The sequence below is a fragment of the Peromyscus eremicus genome, chromosome 5, assembly GCF_949786415.1.
Source record: "Peromyscus eremicus chromosome 5, PerEre_H2_v1, whole genome shotgun sequence".
NCBI lineage: Eukaryota > Metazoa > Chordata > Mammalia > Rodentia > Cricetidae > Peromyscus > Peromyscus eremicus.
Window position 1 is genome coordinate 3548294 of NC_081420.1, and position 24745 is coordinate 3573038.

The 24745-nt window shown below is 42.8% G+C and overlaps 1 long non-coding RNA gene and 1 pseudogene across 2 annotated transcripts; both read left to right on the plus strand.

The window, feature by feature from the left end:
* The first annotated feature begins 13374 nt into the window (after positions 1-13374).
* Positions 13375-23616, plus strand: LOC131910259 (protein SREK1IP1-like; annotated as a pseudogene).
* LOC131910260 (uncharacterized) lies at positions 15821-18592 on the plus strand. 2 transcript variants are annotated; one of them, XR_009379079.1, is made up of 3 exons: positions 15821-15914; positions 17772-17881; positions 18153-18592. It is a non-coding gene; the product is annotated as an uncharacterized LOC131910260 (long non-coding RNA). The 2 variants fall into 2 exon arrangements; XR_009379078.1 differs by lacking the exon at positions 18153-18592 and having other exon boundaries at positions 17772-18149.
* Positions 23617-24745: the final 1129 nt, after the last annotated feature.

The following is a 24745-nucleotide window of genomic DNA, read 5'->3' on the forward strand; positions in this document are numbered from 1 at the left end:
AAAAACAGAAGAAGATAAAAGTGAATAGAAAATTTCTGAATATGAAAAAAAATAAAATCCCATAGGGGAAAAAAAAAAAAACAACCAAAACCCCAAACCACCAAATCACAACACTTCGAAGCCTGGCAACTGGAAGGTAAAAGCTACAAGTCCCAGGCCAGAGACAAAACATCCACAATATAAAGTAAGAACCCCCAAAAACGGCTGTGGTAGAGGCAGAGGGATTAATGAAGTTGTCTTCCCCAGCAAACCATGACACACTCTCAGAGATACCCAGAAGACAGTTTGAGCTCCTCCAAGGCTTTCAAAGTTTCAGGGAGCCCGGGGCTCTCCTTCAAAGTTTGGTACTGGTAGAACGTGAGGCTGAGGCGAGGCCCAGTCAATCTTGAGCACGGTATTTTCAGCCTGGGCGCAGATGCATCTCCCCTCCTGTGAAAAGGGCCGCCGTCGTCGGAATAAAACTCCACGGCAGGCTTGGCTCTCTGGTGCTGGCACGCTGTCATGTGACTTGCACACACCGTGCCTCTGCTTCTCTGTGTTTCTTGGGCACCTGCTTGAGCTTCATCTGTTCTTTCCTCTCTTGGGGTCCTTCACCGCGGGTTCTCCCTTAACATCTCCTTCCAGTTGAGCTTGACAGCCAGGGCCTTGCAAAGCTCCATGCTTTGGTCTGGCTCCACCTTTGAGTATGAATCCTCCTTGAAAGGTGGCTCCACCTTGAAGTGTCTTTTCAGCGCTGACAAGGCTCACGGGTAGGTCCGGAGTGTTGATTCCCGCCAGCTCCTTCTGACGGTCCAGACTTGCACAACTTCGAGTTTCCGACATCTTGACCGCGGTCACTTTAGCTCCAGCTGATCAGTTTTTTCAACTCTGTGTTTTTATGGGTTTTATTTTTGTATTTACATGTGTTTCTTGTGTTTTTTCCATGTTTTTTTATTATTATTAATTATTATTATTATGTATTAGGGGTTTTTTCCTGCTTGTTTTCTGAAGACACACAAAGATAGAAGTCATTGAGTTGGACGGATGGAAGAGCAGAAAGGGGAGGAGAAACTGTGATCAGAATATACTGTATTTTAATAAGTAATAATAATAAATCACCTCCTAGCTACCCAATGGGGACTTTAAGTCAAAGCCTCCTGGGAAAAGCCAAAGTACAAATAAGGCAAAAGTGTGGTCAAAATTCATAAGCCAGAAGTGTGGAGGAATTGGTAGACTTCAGAGCTGCGCATCTGGGGCTAAGGAGTAAGAAAATGACCACAGAAACAGGGTAGGAGCCAGCTTACTAAAGTCTCACAGAGTTTGTGGGCCACCTTGGTGCTCAATTGGCTGGTGGGTGAGTCCTGGGGGTCAGTGTGGCCAAGAAGAACAATGAAGACAAAGTAAGAACTTCTCTTGGGTTGGATTCCCTGAAGATACACTCTGGGCACTCAGGAGGCTTATTGAGAACATTTTTAAGTGACAGTGATAGGTGGGAGACAGTGACATTATTAAACAGTCCAGCATTGTCCAGTGTCAAGGCAGGGAAGCTGGTTTTTTTGTGTGTCTGCAGAGAGTGTAGATGACTTTGAGGGAGGCATAAGTTTGGCATTTGACTTATGCCAAAAACAGTTCCTAGGGATACACGCAACACTTGGAATGATGGTGGGAACAAGTACCTCCATCCTGGGGCCTTTGGGTGACATCTGCTATAGCATCTTAGGAAACAGAAAATCAGTAGACATGGTTTGGGAGTTGTGGGGTTTGCTGCCAACGTAGTATACTATCACCTCAAAGCACTGACAGCAATATTAATACCTGTTGGTGGTGCGTGCCCATAGTGCCTGCTTTCTCTTTAACAGCCTAGTTGTGATAGGAGGTGCGGTATTAGAAGTGAGCAGTCTGCTGAATCAGCTAGGCTGGGGAGTATGTCTCCACTGGTGAGGAATAAAGAGCAAAAGATGAAGGATCGAAGGTGGCCATCTATCATACATCTGCTGGATGCAGGCCATCCTTCTTTTCACCAGGTTCCTCTGACACAAATGTGACTTACATCGGGACCCTTGATGTAAGGCCGGAGACTCTTTTATGGGGATGCCTCTGCTTCATCCCCACCTCTCCTGAGCACACACAGACAACACATACTCACAGGTACATCACTGTTTCACCATGTCCTTAATTGTACAGATCTCCTGCTCAAGGTTCTGACTAATGGTAAGTTATTTGTTCAGAAAGATTTTATGGCACTCATAAAACGTCAATTACAGTTTTAAAATAACTTGTAGATTTTCTGTAACTTGATGCTGCCATCTTGGTTCCCAGAGGGTATATTAAATTCAAGTAGCAATAACTAATCATTTAAGTAATACATAAATAACCTGAGATGGAGCGCTGTTAAGAGTTAATAGTCTCCCACACACTCCATAGAGGTTGAGGCTACACTCAATTAAAGTGACCCTGGGAGGGGGGGTGCAGGGGCCAAACTGCACCCAGTCGTTTTGTTGAAGGTATTCAACCCGCACACATTCACTTCCTTCTTTATGTCGTCTCTTTTCAGCAGGGAAGGGCTCTCTGCAGTCCCTGGTCCAGAGAACAATCACGGTACAGTCTCAGAGGACAGAAAGAAAACTGGGGTCATAAATATGTTAAATGGGTGCGTGGGTTTAAGTGGCTTTGTAAATGAAACATGGAGGAAACCTCAGACTAATTAATGAATATGTGGCAGCAGAAAAGCCGGGGGCTGGGGGGACAGCCTCTTTGCAAGATGAGGACACAATCAATGGGAGATAATTCTTTTTTTCCCCAGGAAGGAGTGCTTACTTATTTTGAAAACATTTTTCAAGATCTAAATCACAGTGGCTCGATGGAAAAATATCTGATGAGACTGAACATACACAAACATTTGAAGAAAAAAAAAAAAGCTCCTCTTCTAAATGGTAGTTTCTCTAATTAGGGCCCTAAAGGATTCTGTAGATTTAAAAAGTGTTATCCTTGTATTTAGAGAAAGAAACAATCATTTAAAAGAGGGTGAATTGTATCCTCCAGATGGATTCACAGAGCATTAGAATGTATGGATGTTTTCCTGGTACATGGGCACTGCTGGGCAAATTCCACTTGGATAAATACAAGATGAGACTGTGGTGTGGCTTTCCATGTGTTGTAAAATGCTCCAATCTCTCTGTTTGGAGAGTCTAATATCTTTATCTTTTAAGGCACTTTTATTAGCATATGTATTTATGTGGGAAGTTAGAGGCTGCTCACGTGTGTCAAGCAGCCCATTGTGAACCCTCTAACACTTTCTTGATCCTGCCCTGTGAGGGCAACTAGCTAGTCTAGCACTTTGAAAAGCATCCTGAGTTTGGAGGATGCTGTTCTGTAAGACCTAACTGGATACCAAGGACCAAACAGACCATAGCAGAGAAGAAAATGGACAAAAGACAAAGTAGGGATGGAGGGGTGAGGGGAAGGGGGTGAGGGAGGAATGGAGTGGGGAGAAAGGGATGGAGGGGTGAGGGGAAGGGGGTGAGGGAGGAATGGAGTGGGGAGAAAGGGATGGAGGGGTGAGGGAAAGGGGGTGAGGGAGGAATGGAGTGGGGAGAAAGGGATGGAGGGGTGAGGGAAAGGGGGTGAGGGAGGAATGGAGTGGGGAGAAAGGGATGGGGGGAAAGAAGTGTAGCAGGGGGGATGTAAAGAGGGAGAAAAAGAGAGAAGAAGGGAAAGACGGAGAAGAGGAGAGAAATGAAGGGAAAGGTGGAGGAGTAGAGGGAAGGAGTGAGGAGGGAGGGAGTGAGGAGGGAGGGAGGGAAAGGCAGGGTTCAGTGGGGGATTTGGATAGAGTACTCAAAGCCATGTGAGCGGTGGGGGGGCAAAGCAATAGAAAAATAGCAAACAGCAATACTGCTTCCAGTTTGTCCCTGACTTCCTTGTTTAAGCAACAAATTAAATAGTTGAGTTAATTCAATGTTAAATTCTAAAGTAAGCAGCCTAAGCCTCCTGTCATTGAGCTGGTTCAATGGCTTTCGCTCCAATGATTATAAAAACAAACAAACAAAATCCCTTCTAAGTCCTATCTACACTGACTCAGCCAAACTCATTTTATTTCCACTACAAATTAAGCTAAAGAATCACCAAATTATAATCCTTAAACACAATTCATAAATGACATTTATTCTTCAGCAAGTTTTGATGAATAACACAGAAAAGACAGAAGATTAAGCTTTTTTTTCCAAAGAATCAAGAGGTAAAAACTTTAATAGCTCTTTTTAATTTTTTTTTCTTTTGGAGACAAGTCTTTCTATGTATCCAGGCTGTTCTGGAACTCACTATATAGACCAGGCTGGCCTTGAACTTACAAAGATCCACCTGCCTCTGACTTCCAAGTGCTGGAACTAAGGGTATGTGCCATCATTACTCTTCTTAATTTTAAAAATGATGTATTTGTTTTTATTTAATGTGGGGGTATACATGCGCGTGGGTCCCACTTGGAAGCTGGAGGACAGCTTATTCTCTCCTGCCATCACGTGAGTCCTGAGATGGATTCAGGTCCTCTGGCTTAGCAGTGAGCACCCACACCCACTAAGCTATTACCCAGCGGTCTCAACAGCTCTTAGAGTGGAAGACACATACAGTTAAGGAGTGGATGCTCAGGTGGACTCTAATAAGCAGATCAAAGCAAAGAGTTGAGCACAAGGAGAAGAGATGTCATGTGACAGGAGAAAACTCGTGACTGCTGAATGAGCAGCAAGGATTGCAGTCTAAAAAGAGAACTCTCACAGGATGGAAGAGGAAGGCTTCATGGTCCCATGGGCTGTGGGGAGTTGCCCCAAATCTTCTCTCTCTTGTGTCAGCACCCATCTCCACACACCAACAAAGGACTTCTGCTCCACTTGTACACCAGGTCACATCGTGTTCTTAGAACACCCTGTGACTCTCACAGCAGGATCTGAGCACTAGTGTACATTGGATAGAGAAGGAGCAGGAAGGAACCAGTGATTCCTGGAGGCTGAGAATGAGAGAGCACAGGGGATAACTAGAACATGTATGTGAGGAGATTTCAGGAAGAAATGGAAATACTATAAAATGGTGTTTTGACAATGGCTTTACAGCTCAGTACATTTACAAAAATCATTGACTTGTATAGTTATTATACATAAATTTTATCTGTACATTATAACATTATAATTCATTTTTAAAAAACATGCCTATCAAACCAAGGTTATAATTCAAAGCTATCACAGGTTTTATATATATATATATATACATATATTTTTGTATATATATATATATATATATATATATATATACAAACACCACCCCCACCTCCCAGTAAATACTTAAGAGTAAGAGTATTCTTCAACCCTAGAGGGTAACAACTACCTCCCATATTTTGTCAAGCATGAGATTTGTTAGTTTTCATTTACTTAATTTTAATTAAGACACTATTGTAGAGAAACAGTTCATGAGTTGGAGAGGAAAATGGTGATGTAGTCCCATAGTAACTAGAAGTCAATAGCAAATTTCCAACACGGAGCCTCAGTAGGCAGTTGTGGGGTCCATGGCAGCCTAGAGGGACACCCAGCTCCAGGGACCAGCTTCCACTCAGCTTTAGTGGTCACTGAATTCGGGGTGTTGCCAGATTTTGCCCAAAAGAAGCTTAGAAAAAAATTCTTCAGAAATCTTGCATGTTGGTTTAGATTTTTAAAACAAACCACAGTGTGGTCCAAAGAAAATAGGATCAATTCCGCTGATGGACTGAAATCTTGTACCTTCTGTACTGTGGTCAAAACCTCACAATTCAGCACTTAAGTACATTCCTAAGACTTTATGTTGGCTAATATTAACTTCCCCAACTTTTTATGGTTTCTGAAGCTAGATGTTGGAATAAGGGGTCAGAACCTGACAATTTCTCTTTCTCCCCCCCCAACCTCTCCAGTCCCCTCTCCCTCCCTCCCTCCCTCCCTCCCTCCCTCCCTCCCTCCTTTCCCTCCCTCCCTCCTTCTTGTTCTCTCATTGGCTCTTAAGGTCACTCTTGTTCTCTCTCCTGGCCTCAACATGCTGCCTAGCAGCCTACCAAATATATATCACAGATACTACTAAATTGAATTAATACAATGAAATCCTGTGTGCACAAACATTGCTTTGAAGGCTAGCTCAGCTGCAAACTCTACTTTACCCAGCAGGTAGGGTAAAGCCTAGACTCAAGCCTAGGGTTATAAGGACATTTCTTGAAATGGCATTGGCTTTGTGGGTTTTCTTTGGCTGGAGCTGGTTTAGAAAGAAGCAAAACTAAGATGGTTTCTAGTATACTGACATTTCCTTTCTGAAATATGGACGAGACTAGATGCATTCTTTCCAGATACTTTCTTCTTGCTCAGACACACAGAATTAGGCTTCAGTCTCTCTGGCAGTGAGTCGGAAGACATCTGATTGTGTCCGACCCTGGAGTATTAACAGATATTATGGACACTTTTTCCAGAGCTGACTACATAAATCCCTGGCCAAACCAGACCCTGCATCAATTTTCATGCTCCATATGTGGAAGTTACATATTGAAAATGAGATGAGCCCAAATCCCTGAGTCACGTTTTGGAGGAGAGTCATGTGTCTTACTGCATCAGCCTGGGACAGATGAAAAAGAACATTATGAAACACATTAAGCCAGTGAGAGTCAAAGGCAGTTTGTCATTTCAATGAGTACAATGTTTCCTTTTTAGAGCAGGTCTGGAAAAACCTGTGTATGACTGTAGGTGCCTCATATTCTAATAAAATTAATAACCACAGATTCTTTAGGAATCATGCACCTTCAATAAACTAAGCTTTGTCACATACTACGTTGTTGAGTGCTCACAACAAAATCTTCCAGGGGTCTCCTCTGCATTGGTACAAAGCAGAGAAGGGCCAAATCTCAAATGTGGGTGCAAGAAGTCCCCACCTAGACTGCATATCTTCCTTTCCGTCTGTGCTTGGTAGAAATACCCCAAAGAGGTAGTGAGGACTTAGTCATCAGATGACTTTCCTGCATTTATATTTTGATTTAATATTTACTTGGTATCTATGCCTAGTCTTTGTTCTTATGCTGATGTTAACTATTATTTCTTTAATTAGACTTCTATAGGAAGAGAGAGGTTATGCAACCTCTATCCCATAGGACAGCCACTTAGATAGAAATTTGAATGCTTAGAATACAATATATCTCTTGGTAAGGCATGGAACTACTCAGAATTTTCCCTGAAAAGATAAAATGAATTAGTGAATAATTTTAAATATTAGCTAAGTTTTGTTATAGTTTCTTTGTCAATTAGCATTGAACAAAAACCTCTTATGATGGAAAAAATTAAAAAAATATTCACTATCAGGCACTAGAGATAAATACTAGAAAAAATGAAACATGAGACATGGAGCTTCTTGGGGCATTTTCAAACTTACCTTCTGGAGTGCCACCCTCATCCAGTCACCCAGAGCCACCTCATCCAATCACCCAGAGCCAGCTCATCCAATCACCCAGAGCCATCTCATCTGATAACTTAGTCAAGCTATCCTTGTTTCCCACAACATGAACAGCACATCTCAAAGCTGTTTTCATTCTCTTGTTTTCCACCATGCCACTTAGTACAGCCTACTGTTTGTGGCTCCTGGATGATTCTCCACTGTGGGAAATTCTGCCCCTCAGCGAACATTTGGAAAGGTCTGGAAACCAGGGCTGGCTTAATGAAGACTGGTCAGCTCAGGGGGTAGGGCTCCGTTTAGTGCACCTCTGCCACTTATAAGTTGTCACTAAACTTGAACTTTGCCATGTGCAGAAAGAAGCAAAGAAGAAGTTAATATGTTTAACATGTGGGCAGCCATTCCTTCCCTCTCCCCAGTATGCAACCTTCACAACATTCCATGACCACAGAACTCTAGTGGTCATGAATGAACTGGACTTCAGCAAGATGCAAACAAGCACATCTCACACATAACTGAGTAACAGGGCAATGTGGAGCCCCGGAATGTCATACTTTCTGATAAACCAAAACTTTCTTTGAGTACAGAAGGCTGACAGTATTCTAACCGTGAACAAACAGGAAACCATCTCCTGACATTTCTTAGACAAGCAATCTCCCTGTATCAGTTGGTCCTGTGCCCCTGAAAATGATGCCTGGTGGGGCAGTCGAAAGGCAGGGTGGACCACAGCTCCTTCCACTCAGACCCTCCTTACTCAGTAATGAGCTGAAGGTGGAGTGTGCTAGAATGTGCATGTTTCCTGAAGCATCTCCCCACTCCAGCGACATCCCCTGAGGATGGGAGCTGTGAGGGACTGTGCACTGGGTACCAGGTGCATGTATTCCTAGTTGAAACCAAAACTGGCACTCTTGGGTTAAGAGACAAACAGTACAATCACGACAATAAGGTCCTAATTGTAATGTAGACTGACATTAAGAAGAGAGAGATTTTCCTATTCTTGTGCCTTTCAAGATGCCATCCCCGGATTTTGAACAGAAGCTTATGTTTCCATTTTGCACTAGGCCAAACAAATGACTGGCCAGAATGGAAACCCTTTAGGGATATCACAGCCAGGGCAAGTAGACAATATTGGCTCCAGTGGGATCTTAAGATGCTAAACACAGCACAGGGCACAGGGGTTGCCCACTACACAGACAGTAATTCCTGGGCTGAGAGAGCTCCTGCATCAATGATACTTGTTTATAATGTTAATTATGGCCGTCTTGTGCTCTAACCCGTACTGATAACATCCAGCATGTACTCTGGCGTAAGTATGGAATTTAACGAACACTATCACTAAATATTTCCCCTGTTGGAAGAAAACAGCTGTTCCATATTGTTGCTACAGTTACAGTCTGCAGTACACCGACAGCTGGTGTACGTGGGGCCTGTGCAGCACACAGCCCACGCACGTGGCTCACGTCCTCAGCAGGCTGGAAACAGGAGTGTTGGGAGGCAGAGGCAGGCAGAAGTCTGTAAGACTGAGGCCAGCCTGGTCTACATAGTGAGATCCTGACTTGGGGGGAGGGGAGTAAATCTTAACTATTAACTTAATTTTTGACTTGGGGACTTCAGCATTATAAACACTAATCTTGTATCCTGTTTCATACCAAACTGCTCTGTGGGTTAGTAACTCATTCAAATAAATGTTTAAAAATAAAATTCAAGTCTGCATGCCTCTGAAACCTGTGGCCCATGAACAGTGGTTCCCAAAGCCACATGTCTATCCCAAGGGTATAACTTGCTAAAGTTCTGTTCTCCTTTCAAGCTCATGAAGCACCCCTGAGTAGATCACAGGGGACCACAGGCCTGGTCCAAATGAAGATGTAGTTGAACATGAAAAGGGGTTCATGGACCAGACACTGGGACAGCAGGACTGATGGGGTCTGCTGCTATGACATAAGGAACCTGCTATACGCTAGGGCACCTGTACCCTAGAGGCTTTCCTTGGTGGGAGATATCACAGCAGTAGAGGGGAAGTATCATGCTCAGTGCTTTGACTGAGCCAAGCATACAGTGGTGGTGGAGACTTCCTTCTTCATGGCCACCTTAGACTGGTCCACTGAAAATGGCCAAAGGAACTGAAATGAAATTTGAAAGGGGATGAGGAGTAAAATGCAGGGGGCACCTCATATTTTTTCAAGAATGGCTGTGGCAGTTCCACTTGCTTTTAAAAGCATTTGTTAAAACAGGTCAGCAACAGAACGTGTGCCAGAGCAGATCTCAAATCCAGGAGAGCTTCTATTTACAAACCTGGACCACATATTCCCCTTACCTTGCACCCTGGGGTGTCTCTCTGTGGTGTCATGTGCACACAAATATGGCGAAGAGTCCGATTTCTCAAGCTTTATCTTAAAATCTGGGAGACTTCGTGTTCACTTTCTCTGTTTCTGCCATGTCCATGGTATGCGTGGCCAGTTAGCCAGATAAAAAGCATGAGTGCGAGCACTCTCTCTCAAAATCATGTTCCTCCTCCTCCTTCTCCTTCTCTTATTGAGCTACAATTACTGAAGTGCATGCAAATTAGACATGCATTACAGGAGAAACCAGAGGAAAAGGCACTGATAATTTTAGCGGGACGGAAGGTTCAAATCCAGGGCAGCTCCCCAGAGCTCCTTTATTTGAATAGCTCCTGCTGTGAACATCCTACTCATTCCCTACCCGCCCCCCAAATTTTTGCTAGGCACTAGCCAGAGCTTGGAGGTACAGACTTAAGTGTGATGCTAAGCCCACATTCTTGTCCCCATCCCTAAGGATTCCTGCCCATGGATTCAGAAGTTAGTCATTAGAGTCAAGAGCATGGGCTTCCTCCTGTGGACCAATTTTGAATATCGGTTTGGTGATACTGTCATGGCTGGATTTGCGATTTCACGCTTCAGAACCTCCTCATTTGAGGCAGGGTCCCCTTCAGAGCTGAGGAAGGCAGTGGGTCTTTGTCTGAGGTCACAGATTCCTGGCAACAGAGCCTTCAGTTTGGGCTAGCTTGCTGCTGGAGGCCTGCCAAGCCTCACACCAAGAAAATGATGGCATTTAATTGGAGGAGGGAGCAACTTTCTTTACATGAAAGAGACAGGGAAATGAAAAAAATTAATTCATGACTATGTAATAGGTGTAAAACACTTTAACTATGTGGAGGTTGTCATTTGACAAAGTAGAAAGAAAAGAAAAGAAAAGAAAAGCTGTCTTCTTATTGCGCCACAGTACAGCTATCTTGATCACTCAGGGCTTTGGCAGCCAAGGGCAACATGGAAGCTAAAAAGCCATTGCAATAAACCTCTGAGCTTTGCCCTATTAAAAATGTCAGACTCATAAATCACAACTTTAATGACTGAGGAGGGAGGAGATCAATAAGTTTGGGGAAGCCATCTATAGAGGAGTCATATGGTGTTATTTAACACAAGATCACAAAAGGTGGCTGACATCTCCCAGCAAGCCAAAGTTCAGTGTGAAGATCCACATTGGAACAAGAAGGTTGAGTTAACTTTTAGGTCAGGAGTTTTGGAGTAAGGGCTCCCAATTTTAGGCAATAATTGGTCTTTCAAGTTGTATTTTGTGTTTAATAATAAACAAGCTTGTTTTCCAAGTTTTTTTATTTTCGTAATCTTCAAACTGCAGTTTAAAAAAATGGAAATTTCATCAGTTTTATTAGCAAGGTATTTAAAAACCATCCTTAAATTTGGCAACTACTTAGTATGTGGCAGCAACAGGAAGTCAAATTAAACAAAAGGCCAAAACTGACTGTTAAAGTCATGGGTGTAAGAATAATGTACCAATAGTTCTGTGGCTTCTGTCCCAGGATCAAACTGTCAAGCTCAAAGAAAAATGGATCCCATAAAATAAATAATCCAAGACTTAGAATTATTCCTCGTGGCTTTTCCTTCTCTCTTTTTCACAGCTTCGTATCACCGAATTACAGCAGTGGCCACAAACCTTCTCCCAGGGGAGAGAGAAAAAGAAAACTCCCACATTTTATAAGTTATTGATTTTAGCAGAAAGTTTCAAAATTGCCTTATGTAATGAGTTACACTTTATAGTCACAAAAGATATAAATGAGACACAGTGGTAGCCAATAAAAGAAGGTCTTTTGAGGTCTCGGTGAAATCGTTTAGCAAGGACTGAAGACCACTTCTGATGCTCATTCTAAAAGAAATATTTTAAGCAAACCATAAAAGTGGGCTTGACCCTTCCATGAGCCTACCATAAATCAATTGTTAAAGGAAGGGTAAAAACTGGGGAGGAGGTCAGAGGTGGCAGAGAGGCCACAGAGAAAGGACAGTGTGAGAAAGCAGGGCGAAAACCAGAGGGGAAATAAGGCATCAGGGCTGAGGAGAATCATTCATTCAGAGGCTTTGCTTGTGTTGCTTGTGACTGAGTACAAATGAACATATGAAAACTCCAAAGCCTAAAGCAGAGGGAGGGCTGATCAAATTATAAAGCCCTCCACAGTGGTACTTAGACCAGAACTCGGTAGGAAGTAAATACCGGTAAGTCCTTAGGAAAGGCCACAGCAAAGAGAAGGAAGCAGACATTGGTTTCTTAAGTTTCATTGAAAGACAGACTGTAAAATATTCAGGAGGGATACAAACAAATTCTGCAGGTGTGCTGCCTCAAAGAGGCATTTTTACTACATTCTGTGATGGCTAACATGTTTTTACTATCTTGCCGAACTTGTCCTTACACACACAAGAAACACTTTATAATATTCTTTTCTCAAAGTGAGTGAGGAGTTAGCATGTGGATTAATAGTAATTAAAAAACTTTGCTTTTATATAAAAAAAATTGTACTAAATGTTAAGTTTGAAACGTCTTCTCATTTGTGTCCTCTGAGTGGAAACAAGTGTGAAGCCCGGACAATTATCACAATTCACATTTAAATGAAAGCTGGCTGGATTGATTTGTAACAACACAATTTATTTGGTAATAATGACATTCCTTGAGTTGAGCCAGCAAAACAAAGGTTGATTTATTCCCTAATAACAAAGACAAATGGCCCTTCTGTTGTCTCTTCCTTACTTGCTGGGTGAAGGGCCAGGTTGCCAGCTGACTTCTCTGCCTCTTCCTCCAATGCAGGACGATTCAAGACTAACAACAGATAATAGTTTGTATGATGCTTTCAAGTCTAAAAGACACATGCCTATCCCCTGGACTCAGTCCAAAGAAGTACCAGTTCCTGGTGACTGACTGAAAGGCTGAAGAGCTAGCTGCTCTGAGCTATCATCTATCTGTGGATTTGAGCATTATATGAAGACTGAGCATACACAGGCCTGGAGGAATGATTGATGGAGGGAAGGGACCGGTGACTCCTTTACAGAGCAGACAGAGTCACTGAACCCTTGGAAACAAGAGCCTGTCCTCAGGGTTACATACAACACACTCCCAGGGACCCTTTCCTCAGCGCCCCTGGTGAAACCACAGGAGGTATGACAAGGCTGCTAGGAGTCCATGGAGAGGCAGGGGACTCCTCCACCCCTCCCCAAACAAAACTGCTGAGCATGTGTCTTCCTGCCTGAGCTGGCCTCAGGTGACCACGTCTCCCATTTTCCCCGCCAGCTTCTCCCTGAGAGTCAGCAGCCTCTTTTCTACCTGTGGCTCTCCACAGAGCTGTCAGGGCCCGTGGCTTGCCTCTCTCCCACATACCATTCTGCTTTTCAAAATTAATTGACATGAGAAGAGCTTGGATCATAAGCCACCACTTGGGTAATTAAACTCCAAGTCCTCATTTGCATGTGATTATAACGTGATACAACTATTCACTTAACGAAATAGAACAGCTGCCATTCAGTGCTCAGAAATACACCAGGAAGATCGGCCTTCCCCGGCAGAGTGGCAGTTGCTGTGGCTCAGGTGGGAGAAGTCTCTCTGAGAGTACATGGTCATCACAACAGACAGGGAACCTAAAAAGCCCTCACTTGCCTCATGGCAGTCCCAGGTTGCCACAAGGACAACACCAGAGCAGGCTGAAAAAATGTGGCCTCTCTGGACATCTAACTTTTGAGTATCGCCATTTTCTCGGGTAGACCCCAAGAAAGGGCACTGTTGCATGTCAGCAGTGCAAGCAGTGAGGTCAGTGATGAAGAAAACGAGGAACTGAACAAAATGCAGCCTTTGCAGGAGAAAAGGATCAGTGAAAAAAAGGAGAAAAAAGGAGGGGAGCAAGGAGAAAATTAAATTTAAAAAAAGAGAGAGAGAGAGAAGGTCTTATTTCAGCTCCACTGCAGAGGACACTTCAAAACAAAAGTCTCAGGAAAAGAAGAAAAGAAAAAGGAAAGAAAAAAGGAAACCCATTCTTCCCCTAACCATCCTAAATTCACCAAAAAGTAAATGGGTCTTTGTCCTAACTCAGGAAATTGAAGAATTCAATTTTTAAATTATTTTACCTACCTTGGAATTGCTGTATAATTACAACCTCTTCCATATAGACATTTTTACATGTTGGGACCCTTATGCTCCCTGTGGCCATCTGTATTAAATCTCTCGTTACTTGGCAGCCATGCCCCAAGTATCGGCGTTTACACACACAAAGCACATCATTTTGGGTGTTTGTGTTTCTGTGTGTTTGGCTGACGTTGTCACTCCGTAAGTTAATTATAAGATGACGTAATCAGTCGAACAAGTGTTCTACACAGCAGCTACTAAGTCCTGTCCACCTTCCAGTGATGAAGCCAGGTCTGTGATAGTGATTTACACGCTATGAAATGTATAAAGTGAGGTTCTTCACCTTTGTTTTTAAATCTCCAGGCTTAAAAACAATCATTGAAGATAAAGTTGCTTTCCTGATCTTGAGAAAGGTTTTTTTTTTTTATTTTTATTTTTTTTTTTGGTTTTTCGAGACAGGGTTTCTCTGTGTAGCTTTGCGCCTTTTCCTGGAACTCACTTGGTAGCCCAGGCTGGCCTCGAACTCACAGGGATCCGCCTGGCTCTGCCTCCTGAGTGCTGGGATTAAAGGCGTGCGCCACCAACGCCCAACTTTGAGAAAGTTTTTAAATGAATGAGATCTAAGGAAGATAATAATGAGAGTATTTATAACAGTGCCATTGTTTTATGAAATGCATGTTTCTAGCACCTGCTAGAATGTTTTTGTAACAATTAAAATATTTCTTCCTTTAAAAAAAATCACTTAGCTTTCTAGAAAGTCTGGCAGGGAGATTGTGTGCCAGTCAGGATTATTCGGGTAGATCCCAAGTTGACTTAGAAATGTGCCATATTGGCAAGCTCACGGTGACATCTCAGCCACACACTTCCTGTGTGGAAACAGCAGCATCTTCATTCAAACAGATTTTTATTATATCTAGTGTGTATGCTGCTAGTATCCATGAGTACTGTGGCAGTTTTTATGAATGTTTTGATATATTCTATTTATTTTGTCTGAAATGGTTTTGAAATGAGTTTCACACTAAGCTTCTGGCTTCACAGAGTCCAGGGTTAGATATCTCCTCTTTTGCTTCAGTCACAGACCTTAGTAGTACTGCCAAAAATTTAGAATTAAGAATTTCATTCTGTACTTTTTAAAACTGAAGAACCAGGGGTAGCATCATGAAAGCCTTTGTATAATAATGAGATTTTATATGAATAAGTATTTCCAACAACATATTAGTAGATATAAACGTTTCTTAAGTTTTTCATGTCATGGTCATCAGTGTGGTTTAGTTTTATGTCTAGTATTCCCTCATCCCAACAAGTTAGCTTATTATGCTGCAAAGCTTTGAAAAACCAACCTGTCATCTTGGACTAGCACCAAAGGTTCTACGTATGACAACTTCTACATTTTCAAATTGGTAACGACAGACAAGGCCATGAGCAAACTTACGGCCATAAAATAAGCTAAGTCCATTCTGCCTTGCAGGCTGGAGAGCTTTATCAGCCCTTGACCAGCACCCAAGCTGGCTTTCCCTGGTCAGACTTGGGGATCTCATAAGTCTTGTAGCTTTCCCTTACCTCCGCTCAGATTTCATGCAAGCTGCACCCACACTTTTCCCTAGCATTGCATCCACGAAGCTCATACATCTTCAGCTTTTCCATAAACTGATTCCTCTCCTAGCCTATAAAAACAAAACTCTTTTGTGTCGAGTTTAGTCAGCTGTAGGACTAAATGCAGAACTTTTAGATTTTTAAGGCTTTGTTTTGTCTATGCTAATTTTGTGAAAGTTCAGTTCCTTGGTTGTAGAGAGCCGCGCACGGCCGCGCCTCAAAGATGCCGGCGTCCGGCTTCCGCCTTCCCGATGGCGGGTGTTCTCTGGGATAAACAACTCAACTCCTTATTTGGCTTGGGCGTAGAATCTGGCTTGCTTGCGTATGTCTGACCCTATCGGCATTGTCTACGTGGCACTACGGGGTTGGTTGCCCAGTGGCTATAAAGGGCATGGGCTGGCTTTCCCCGGGGTTCAGAAGATTGTTGAAGGTTCCTGAATAAACGGCAGAAAGAAGAGCTCGGTGTTGTGTCTTCCTTGCTGGTCAAGGTGGTCGCAACAGTTGGTTATCTGGATTAACAAAAATAAGTTAAAAAAACATTTTTTAAAACCGATTTTTAAAAAATAGCAAGGGGCTGAGAAGGTGGCTCAGCAGTTAAGAACTCTCTCTGCTCTTACAGAGGACCTGAGTTCGGTTCCTAGTATCCACACTGGGAGTTCATAACCACCTGTAACCCTGTTACTCCAGCTTGGAGAGATCCGATGACTTCTGAATTCTGTGGTACCTGTGAGCACTTAGTAGATGCCCACACAGACATACACATGTACATGTAAATTTAAAGTTTTAAAAATTTTAAATTTAAAAAAAAGCAAAAAAGAAATGGTCTCATACCATTGTGTATGTAGCACTGTTAGCAACAACTGTAGTTCAAAATGAAGAGTTCATCCTATTTGTGAGTTTTATTTCTGTTAACTGTAAGAGAATATAAATGGAATCATTTGGGTTTTTTTTTTCTTGAGTCGTGACACAGCTAATGATTCAGAAGAGCTGTATATAATCAGTCCTCCCTTATTAATCTTCCATAAAAAATAAAAGATTCTTATGGACCAGTCATTTCCCCCAGAAATAATCTCTGAATTGTTGCTAAATTTCCCTATAATATTGACATGCCTTATGAAACATCTCATCTGAGTAAAAGTCATTTATTTTTACTAAAGTAAAAAGAAAGGAAGGAGAAATAAATGTAGATAGGTGATAGATAGATAGATAGATAGATAGATAGATAGATAGATAAATGATAGGTGATACATAAACAGATGATTGATAGATAGATAGATAGATAGATAGATAGATAGATAGATAGATAGATAGATGATAGATAGATAGATGATAGATAGATAGATGATAGATAGATAGATAGATAGATAGATAGATAGATAGATAGATAGATGATAGATAGATAGATGATAGATAGATAGATAGATAGATAGATAGATAGATAGATAGATAGATAGATAGATGCTGGGAATCTTTTCCTCTCAGAGAGCCTTAACAAACAAGTAGGTGTTAGCATCAACATTTAACAGCTAAGGAAGCCCACACTCAGGAAGGAACTCCCAGAGTTCCCAGACAGGCCCAGAAATTCTAACTCTACTCTAGCCAACGCACCCGAGGCCAGACAGACCTTAGCCACGACTCCTTTAGACAGTCGTGGTTCACTGATGACAGAATCTAAAACTGAGATTCCAAAGAAACCTGAGGAAGCATTCCGTAGACCTCAGAGCAGTGACCTTTGGCTGGTGCCTGGGGTCACCACGCTCCCCAAGCTCCCAACCTCCACTTGGCTTCTGCTAAGCTTCAAGAGTGCATTTGCTCACACCAGGCAGTCATTGCACACTTTGGATTAAAAGAACATGCATCTTAATAAGTGTTCATCACAGACGCTGCTGAAACAGCAATTCTTTAAAAATGTGACAGATCTCCTCTGCCCTGTTTACACACCCAAGACTTCTCTATGTTGTGATCATGTGACACTCTTCACACTATTCACTAGTCTACCCATCTTTGCATCATACCACTTACATTTGGGTTTTGAATCAAATATTCATGCTATTGTGAGAATAACAGGAAATGACAGATACGAGAAGGGAACTTCTATCCTGGACAGAGCCCTAACATCCTGTTGGGCAGCGTCAATGACCTTGATAAGAGACTACTCCTAGGAAGGTGGGCTTACCCTAAGCCATGCTTAAGAGCCAGGTGGAATAATTAGCCCTTTAATGAGATACTGTACTCACTCCTGCCCCCCATCTCCACACCAGAACAGTCCCTACAAGTCTGAAAGTCATGAGGACCAGCTGAGTATACCCAAAAGGTGTAATTTTCCTTCACTTTTTCTCTTTCAGATGCCAGCTGGAGCCTAACCTTTTTCTGGTACCTTGGGCTCCCTTGCTCTTCCTCTGAGCCACGTTTCCCGCTTCATTGCTCCATTCTCCTCCTCCAGGAAGTTGCAGAGGTTTGCCTGTCCTGTGTTTAGTTTGTCCTTGAGTTTCTGTGTGATCCATTCTTCAGTTATTTTATTAATGAGACTAAGAACCCAAAGGGTGAACCTGATTGCCCAAGTATCACTCTGGTTTAGAAAATGGAAAATACTCCTGAAGGCCTGCTCTGCATGAGGGCCCCCAGGACCCCTAGGACCCACTAGCCGGAGGACCTAAGCACTGACACTGGGCGATCCAAAACTGTGAACCAAATAAAATTTTCTTTTCTTTTGTTTTTCCAAACAGGGTTTTTCTTTGTAGCCTGACCGCCCTGCAACTCCCTCTGTAGACCAGGCTGGCCCCAAACTCAGAGAGATCCACTTGCCTCTGCCTCCCAAGTACTGAGATTAAAGGTGCGTGCCACCATCACCCAGCTTAAACCTTTTTTCTTTATAAATCAACTGTCTCAGTTATTTTGCTGCAGTAGTGTGAAATTAATACAATGAATACCCAGAAACACCTGTTCCCATCACCCTGCATACCATGGCTCCACAGTCATCCCATCATAGCTAGACTGTCTCATTCCTATCCTTTTCTCCATTTGAAAATATTTGTTCATTTTCTACGGATTCTTCCTGCTTATCCCTAAACACTCAGCACCTAGACTGAAGCTTAGGAAATGGTGAGAATTCTGTGAAATGGATTAAACAAATCATGTCCCTCCCACACACACACACACAACGAAATGAGTGGCTAATCTCTAGTGGAGACAGACATGACCAGAAAGGCTTTTCCCTTACACACCTCCGAAAAGCTTAGCGGTGAAAGCGAGTGGCCAACCATACTTTTATTTGGTTCTAAAGCACTGGTTTCAGAGGCCGAAGAAACCTGAGATTCCACTGCCTCTGTCCCTGTCAGAAACCAGTCTTCCTTGTCAGCAGAAGCCAGGCTGCTGGAATCATCCTCCCATTCCCTCTGCCTTGGCATGCATCCTGGGCCTCCTCGTAAAGGCTGCCATTTACTGGGTTTTGTCAGGGTCAACACAGAGTAAATATTTTCAGTACTTGAACTCGAAGGAGAGCTGGGAGAGATCAAGTGACTAGGGAGTAAATGGCACCTCCACACAGCAGCAGACAGGGCCCTATGCTGTCCTTGTGCCCAGTGATTAGTGTCACGTGGTTAGGGGCTGAACTCTCCTGCAGCTCAGTGACTTCGAGAAGGGTGCATGGAGCTCCGAGGAAGAAATCCAGTATGTGGTGCATTCTCCAGCATGTAAACACCCTGCACACACGTGGATGGGGTTATATATGAGAACAAGCTGGGAAAGATGGGTGTCAAATCAAGATGAGGAACACACATAGCCTGGTAGGATGGTTATAATGAAAAAGTAAACTTTTGTGTTCTAAGCACAAGTACACAAAGAAAAAAATCACACTTTCCCCAAAGCTACCCCAAAGTGGGATGGCTGCTGCTTGCTTGTTCCTATAATGGAGAGGGTTCTGGCAGCTGACTGAGCAATAACACAGTACCACTCCCCAAAGCTGGACTCCAGGCTGTTCTCATACAGGGTGGGTGGCAGCTGAGGACTCAAGATTCTTTCCTTGGCTAGCCTCAGAGAATCTTAGTGCTTGTCCAGACAGGCCCCACAAGGCACTTTTATTTCCTGTCTGGCATGATTAATCTAATTTGTTTTAGGTTCTGAGAAACAGGCTATACTACAAGGTATCCTGGATGCTTAGGAGACCTTATATCCAAAAATTCTTGAGTAAATTAGATGTTAAAGGGCCAATTGTTTCAAAGCAACAAGCTGCTCCCCAGCAGAAGGTGAGCTGTTTAGAAAAAACTCAAATGTGTAGGCAAAATAGAGCACCGGGCTCCATGTTCTTGGTCCTTTGTGAGTTTTCCTGGACTCTCCAAAGATCTGTCACCAGAGGTGTTACCATCCAGAAGAGACTCACTTGAGTAGAGGTGGACCTGTCACACTCTGGCAGAGTTATTTTCTATGTATGATGGCAGCCCTAGAGCAGAAGGGCCCTGCTCTGAGGAGAGATGCTCAGTGGTACTGAGCTTTTGCAGAGGACCCAAGTTCAGTTCCCAGAACCCACATCAGGCAGCTCACAACCGTGTAACTCCAGTTCCAGGATACCTGAAACACTCCTCCACAGGCACCAATATGCGTGTATGCACACACTCATGCAGATCATGCCTGTGGTGGCATCAGAGCTCAGAACAGACAAAACGGCTTCCTGGGTAAGTAAAATCCTTTTCTAAGACAAGCATGGCCTTCAATCTAATGGGAATGTATTCCAGAAACTCTGTCCTCTGGTTTGAAGCCTCACCATCTTGATTCTGTGGTGGTAACAAATCTATTTTGGCAGGCCCCAAGGTGTGCATTCCTAGAATTGTCCTCCATAAGCCCGTTTCCAGGCAGAATCTGACAGAGTAGTTTCAGGACATGGGATTGTCAGTCTAAGATCTTATGTCCTATCTTTGGCCTGGGACCTGGTAGGGTGGCTAGCCAGTGAATGCCAGGCATCTGCCTCTTGCCTCTCAGTCTCTCCATGTGAGGATTATAGGAACACAGCACCAGGCCCAGCATTTGCATGGATGCTGGAGATTGAATTCACGCCCTGAGCACGCTTGCTCGGTAAGTAGTTTAAAGTCATCTCTCCTGCCCCCAGAAAGTATTGCTTGTTTCTCTTTAAGATGTATTTCTATCGAAGAGTGGATTGCAAACCCAAACCAAATCTCTCAAAAAGCCACAAACTAAAAAATCCATTCCACCCCACCCCACCCCTGAGACCTCTTAGCTGTCCAGACAAATAACTGAGTCTTCCAGATGTTTGAAAACATAGTGTATTTCTTTGGCAAGTACATATTAGGCAAGTACAGAACCAAATGTCATGCTCCACCTAGATAGTAAAACAGTCAAGATGAATATTTGATTCTCAAACATCTTTCTTTTACTTCATACAGAACACAATTTAATCTCTGTTTCCTTTCTAGGAAAAAACTCAAAATAGAAACCTTTTAACAACAGAACTTTGTTTTAAAGTAAGAAAATCATATCACCTACTCGTGCCAAAAATGGAAGAGATGAAAAACATGCCCAGCAGTATGGAATGTGGAATGCAGTTCAGAACCACATCCCAAAACACAAGGGTGCCATCAGCAAAGCACAGGGGTGCTCTGATATCAAACACAGCCAGTTATCCTCAAGACCAGCGTGTAGTCACCTTAGTTCACATCTTTCAGGGGGTCCAATTTCTGGTCAAATTTCTGGAAATCTACCAAGATAGTTGGGAAAATCATTTGATCAGCAAAGCAACTATTGTTCTCTGTCAGATCCAAGATAGTGACAGGAAAGACCTAAGAAAAACGCATCTTTGATGAGAAGCTTCTTCTTAGCATAACTGTGAGATTCAGTCTGGGAGACTCTTCTGTTAGGACTGCTTAGGTTCATGAGGAAGAACAGATCTCACAGCCGTCTAGTTCTCTGTGGCCTGGGTAGTAGGTGGCCACTCCAGCTATGGCCTAGAGGACAAGAATGGTTTTCTAAAAAGAATCCATCTCGACCACCTTCACGACCAAGTCAGAAGGACGAGAATGGGTCACTTTGCCTGCAAAGTTCTGTTCTGCCGTTCAGCAACACTACTCATGGATATGGTTCGTTTAGTCAAGACAGTAAATGAGTTTTAACCTCTCCTGAGTCCTCACTGTAGGAAGCAGTATGTTAGTTTGTATGCATACTAATTGAATTTGGGCATTTTAAAAAACAAGTTCTTGTTACCTGCTTGCCAACCTTTTAAAAACACTATGCATGTACTGACATTCAAGGGAGGAAGAAAAGAACCTCAAATAGCTGAACCTTGAATGCCACAATTTGGAATTTGAGGGGAAATTCTTTCATGTGAGCTTGTTTGAAGGAGTGCTTGGACTTTGCACAGCCACAGTGAACCCAGCCTAAAGAGCTTCTTTTGAGAGGGTGTTCATGAATGTGGATGCTGAAGGACTTTCTCTTTACCTTCTTTCACTGAACCATAAGCCTCCTAAGAGTGAGACCTTGATTCCAACAGTTTGCTTTATCTTGTTTGTTCCTGTTTATCACTGTTTTTCTCTAGGAATGTAGGGTGGTGTTTGTACTAAGCATTCAGTAAACACCTAGTGAACGAATGGATGAATGAATGAATGAATGAATGAACGTTCAAATCTGAGACTTCCATACTGCGTGACTGACTCACAGGTGACACACACTGCTGGGGAGCTCAGCTAGCCCCAGAGGGTGTTTGGTAAAAATCATGGTGGTTTATTCCAGGGTACATGCCTTTGGTGCCCTTTTTATTTTTTTTTATACCTGAGTTGTGTTTCTAGAAGCTTAACTAGTCTCTTCCCTTTTAAACAGTGAAACTAGAACACTTCCACGGCACTTACTTTGAAGAAATGGAAGTGTGTCACGGTCTTTGCATTGCCCCAGCTACCTACATTTGACAACAGACTAGATGAGCAACCAAGACACCTTGACTCCGTTGATAGAGAAAAACATCCCAGACAACTATTCCCAGAGACCAGAGAACCAGCCCACAGGGCTTTCTGAAGCTTCTTCTGCTCATCTGTAGGATGGAGAGTTGATCTGTTGGATCTGTCTCTATTTGACTAGTCTAGGACTCTTGCCCCACTCTCCCCAGGTACCACAATAAGTGCTACATGAATGAGCTTTCTTGGTCAGTGCTGGATTCTACTGATGTGAAGGCAAAGGGAACAGGAAGTGAATGACAAGATGATCCTACATTCCAAACAAGATGACAGCCAAAGGCAGAAGGGGGTCCTCACCCAAGGGAGCCTAGGCTCAAAGCATCTCAGGAATGAACATATACCTTTTATGGTCTCTTATTAAGCCAGAATACACTCAGGTAGACGGACTAACAGATCTGCTTCCATTCTTACTAAATTACCAAAGGATATGAGACTTACCAGGGACTAGCTGACTTTGGGTATCAATGCCTCGGTAGAGCCTGGTATGCTGGCAGACATTAAGTGGTGCTTGCTGGATACACAGTGACCTGCTAGTCCTGGTTTTCCTGATATTCTCAATTTTAATAGTAAATTTCTCAAGTCTCAGAAAAGTCCATGTTATGGTCAAACTAAATAGTCAGTTGCTTTAAACACAGTGACAGGCTAGGCTGACGCTAGACTACCTTTAGCAAAGTTGTGTGGTCTACCAAATTGTGTGGTTATCCACCTGGTTTTTAGGACCTACCGACAGCCAACAAAGCAAGATTTCCTAGCAAAACAATCAATATATTTTGAACTGCTTAACTTTTTTTTTTCAAAATATCTGTTTGAAAAATCAGTTCATACAAAACTAAAAGGTACATAGAAAAAATATAAAAATAAAATAAGAAACACGGTAAGTGATTTCTACATCTCAGGCCCGTGGACTGTGTCCCTTTCTCCTAACTGTTTGCCAAGTGACTTGCTTCAAACATACTGGTCAATACCAAGTAGGCAAGGTGAGAGACCAAATGTTTTGGTATGCAGAGATAACGCAAGAATAAATAAACAAACAAACAGAGACAGAAAAAGAAAGAAAGAGAGAGAGAGGGAGAAAGAAAGAAAGAAAGAAAGAAAGAAAGAGAGAAAGGAAGGAAGGAAGGAAAAAAGAAAGAAGGAAAGAAAGGAAGGAAGGAAGGAAAAAAGAAAGAAGGAAAGAAAGAAAGGAAGGAAGAAAGAAAGGAAGGAAGGAAGGAAAAAAGAAAGAAGGAAAGAAAGAAAGGAAGGAAGGAAGGAAGGAAGAAAGAAAGAAAGAAAGAAAGAAAGAAAGAAAGAAAGAAAGAAAGAAAGAAAGAAAGAAAAGAATGACCATAGAGGGGGAAAGATGACCCAAATTATTCTCCCTTCCTTTCAAACATTAGAAAAGAGATTTGTGCAGAGTTAGCCCGCCGCTGAGTAGCTCTGCTGTAAATTCACCTTGCACTTTCAGAAATTCCCTCAATGAGATGCGAGAGAAGAACGCACAGCCTAGAGTCCGAAGCGTATGTAATATGCTGTTTTTACAGCAGCCGCTGGTTTCAAAGAACTTTAACCCCGGTGTGTAAATGCGTCACCAGGAACATACCCAGGTTGTCATGGCAACAACCTCAGTGCAAGGCCCTTTGCTCGGTTGAACGGGTGTCAGCTTTCAGCCTCCTTGCATTCCAGGCTGGCATCCACCCCAGGCTACAGCTTAGACTTCATTAGAGGCCCAGATGAAGGACAGTGAAAGAATCCCCAGGCAATTCTGAGAACTGCGAGGAGGCTTTCCATCAACACACCTGAGGGCGCAAGCTGAGAATGAACCCAGACGGTCAGAACGCACCAAGCAAGGTCTCTCTGGACTGTTCCTTAGAGAACCCGCGACAGACACAGCGGCCTTTCCCTGCCTAGTTTTAGGCACATCCATAGTCTTAGCCAGAAGAGACAACATCTCAGCTGCTATCTGGAAGATTACTACAAGGATCATGACCCGTACTTGCTACAGGTGCAAGACCAGCTCTTGGGTGCTGCTTAAAGGCTTACGAAAATGTTAAGGATTCTTGAAGAAAATACAGTAACAGGTTGGCTGAACCCTGATGCCTGGTGAACGTTTTCTAAAAATACTGTAATGATTGACTTTAAACAACAATATGTTCAAAAAATGTGGCCTAGAAAACAATGAATTAAAAAAAAAAATACCTTGATAGTCAAGTGAAAAAAGGGGAGACAGAATGGCTAGCCACTGTAGAAAGAAAATTATAATCAAATGTTCTAGAATCTTCCATGTACTCGTGTGTTGCATTTATTTCAGCTCTGATACATTTTTTTTATTTCATCATAGGAAGGTTTGTTTGATAAAGGTTACACACATATGATTTATCTGAAGA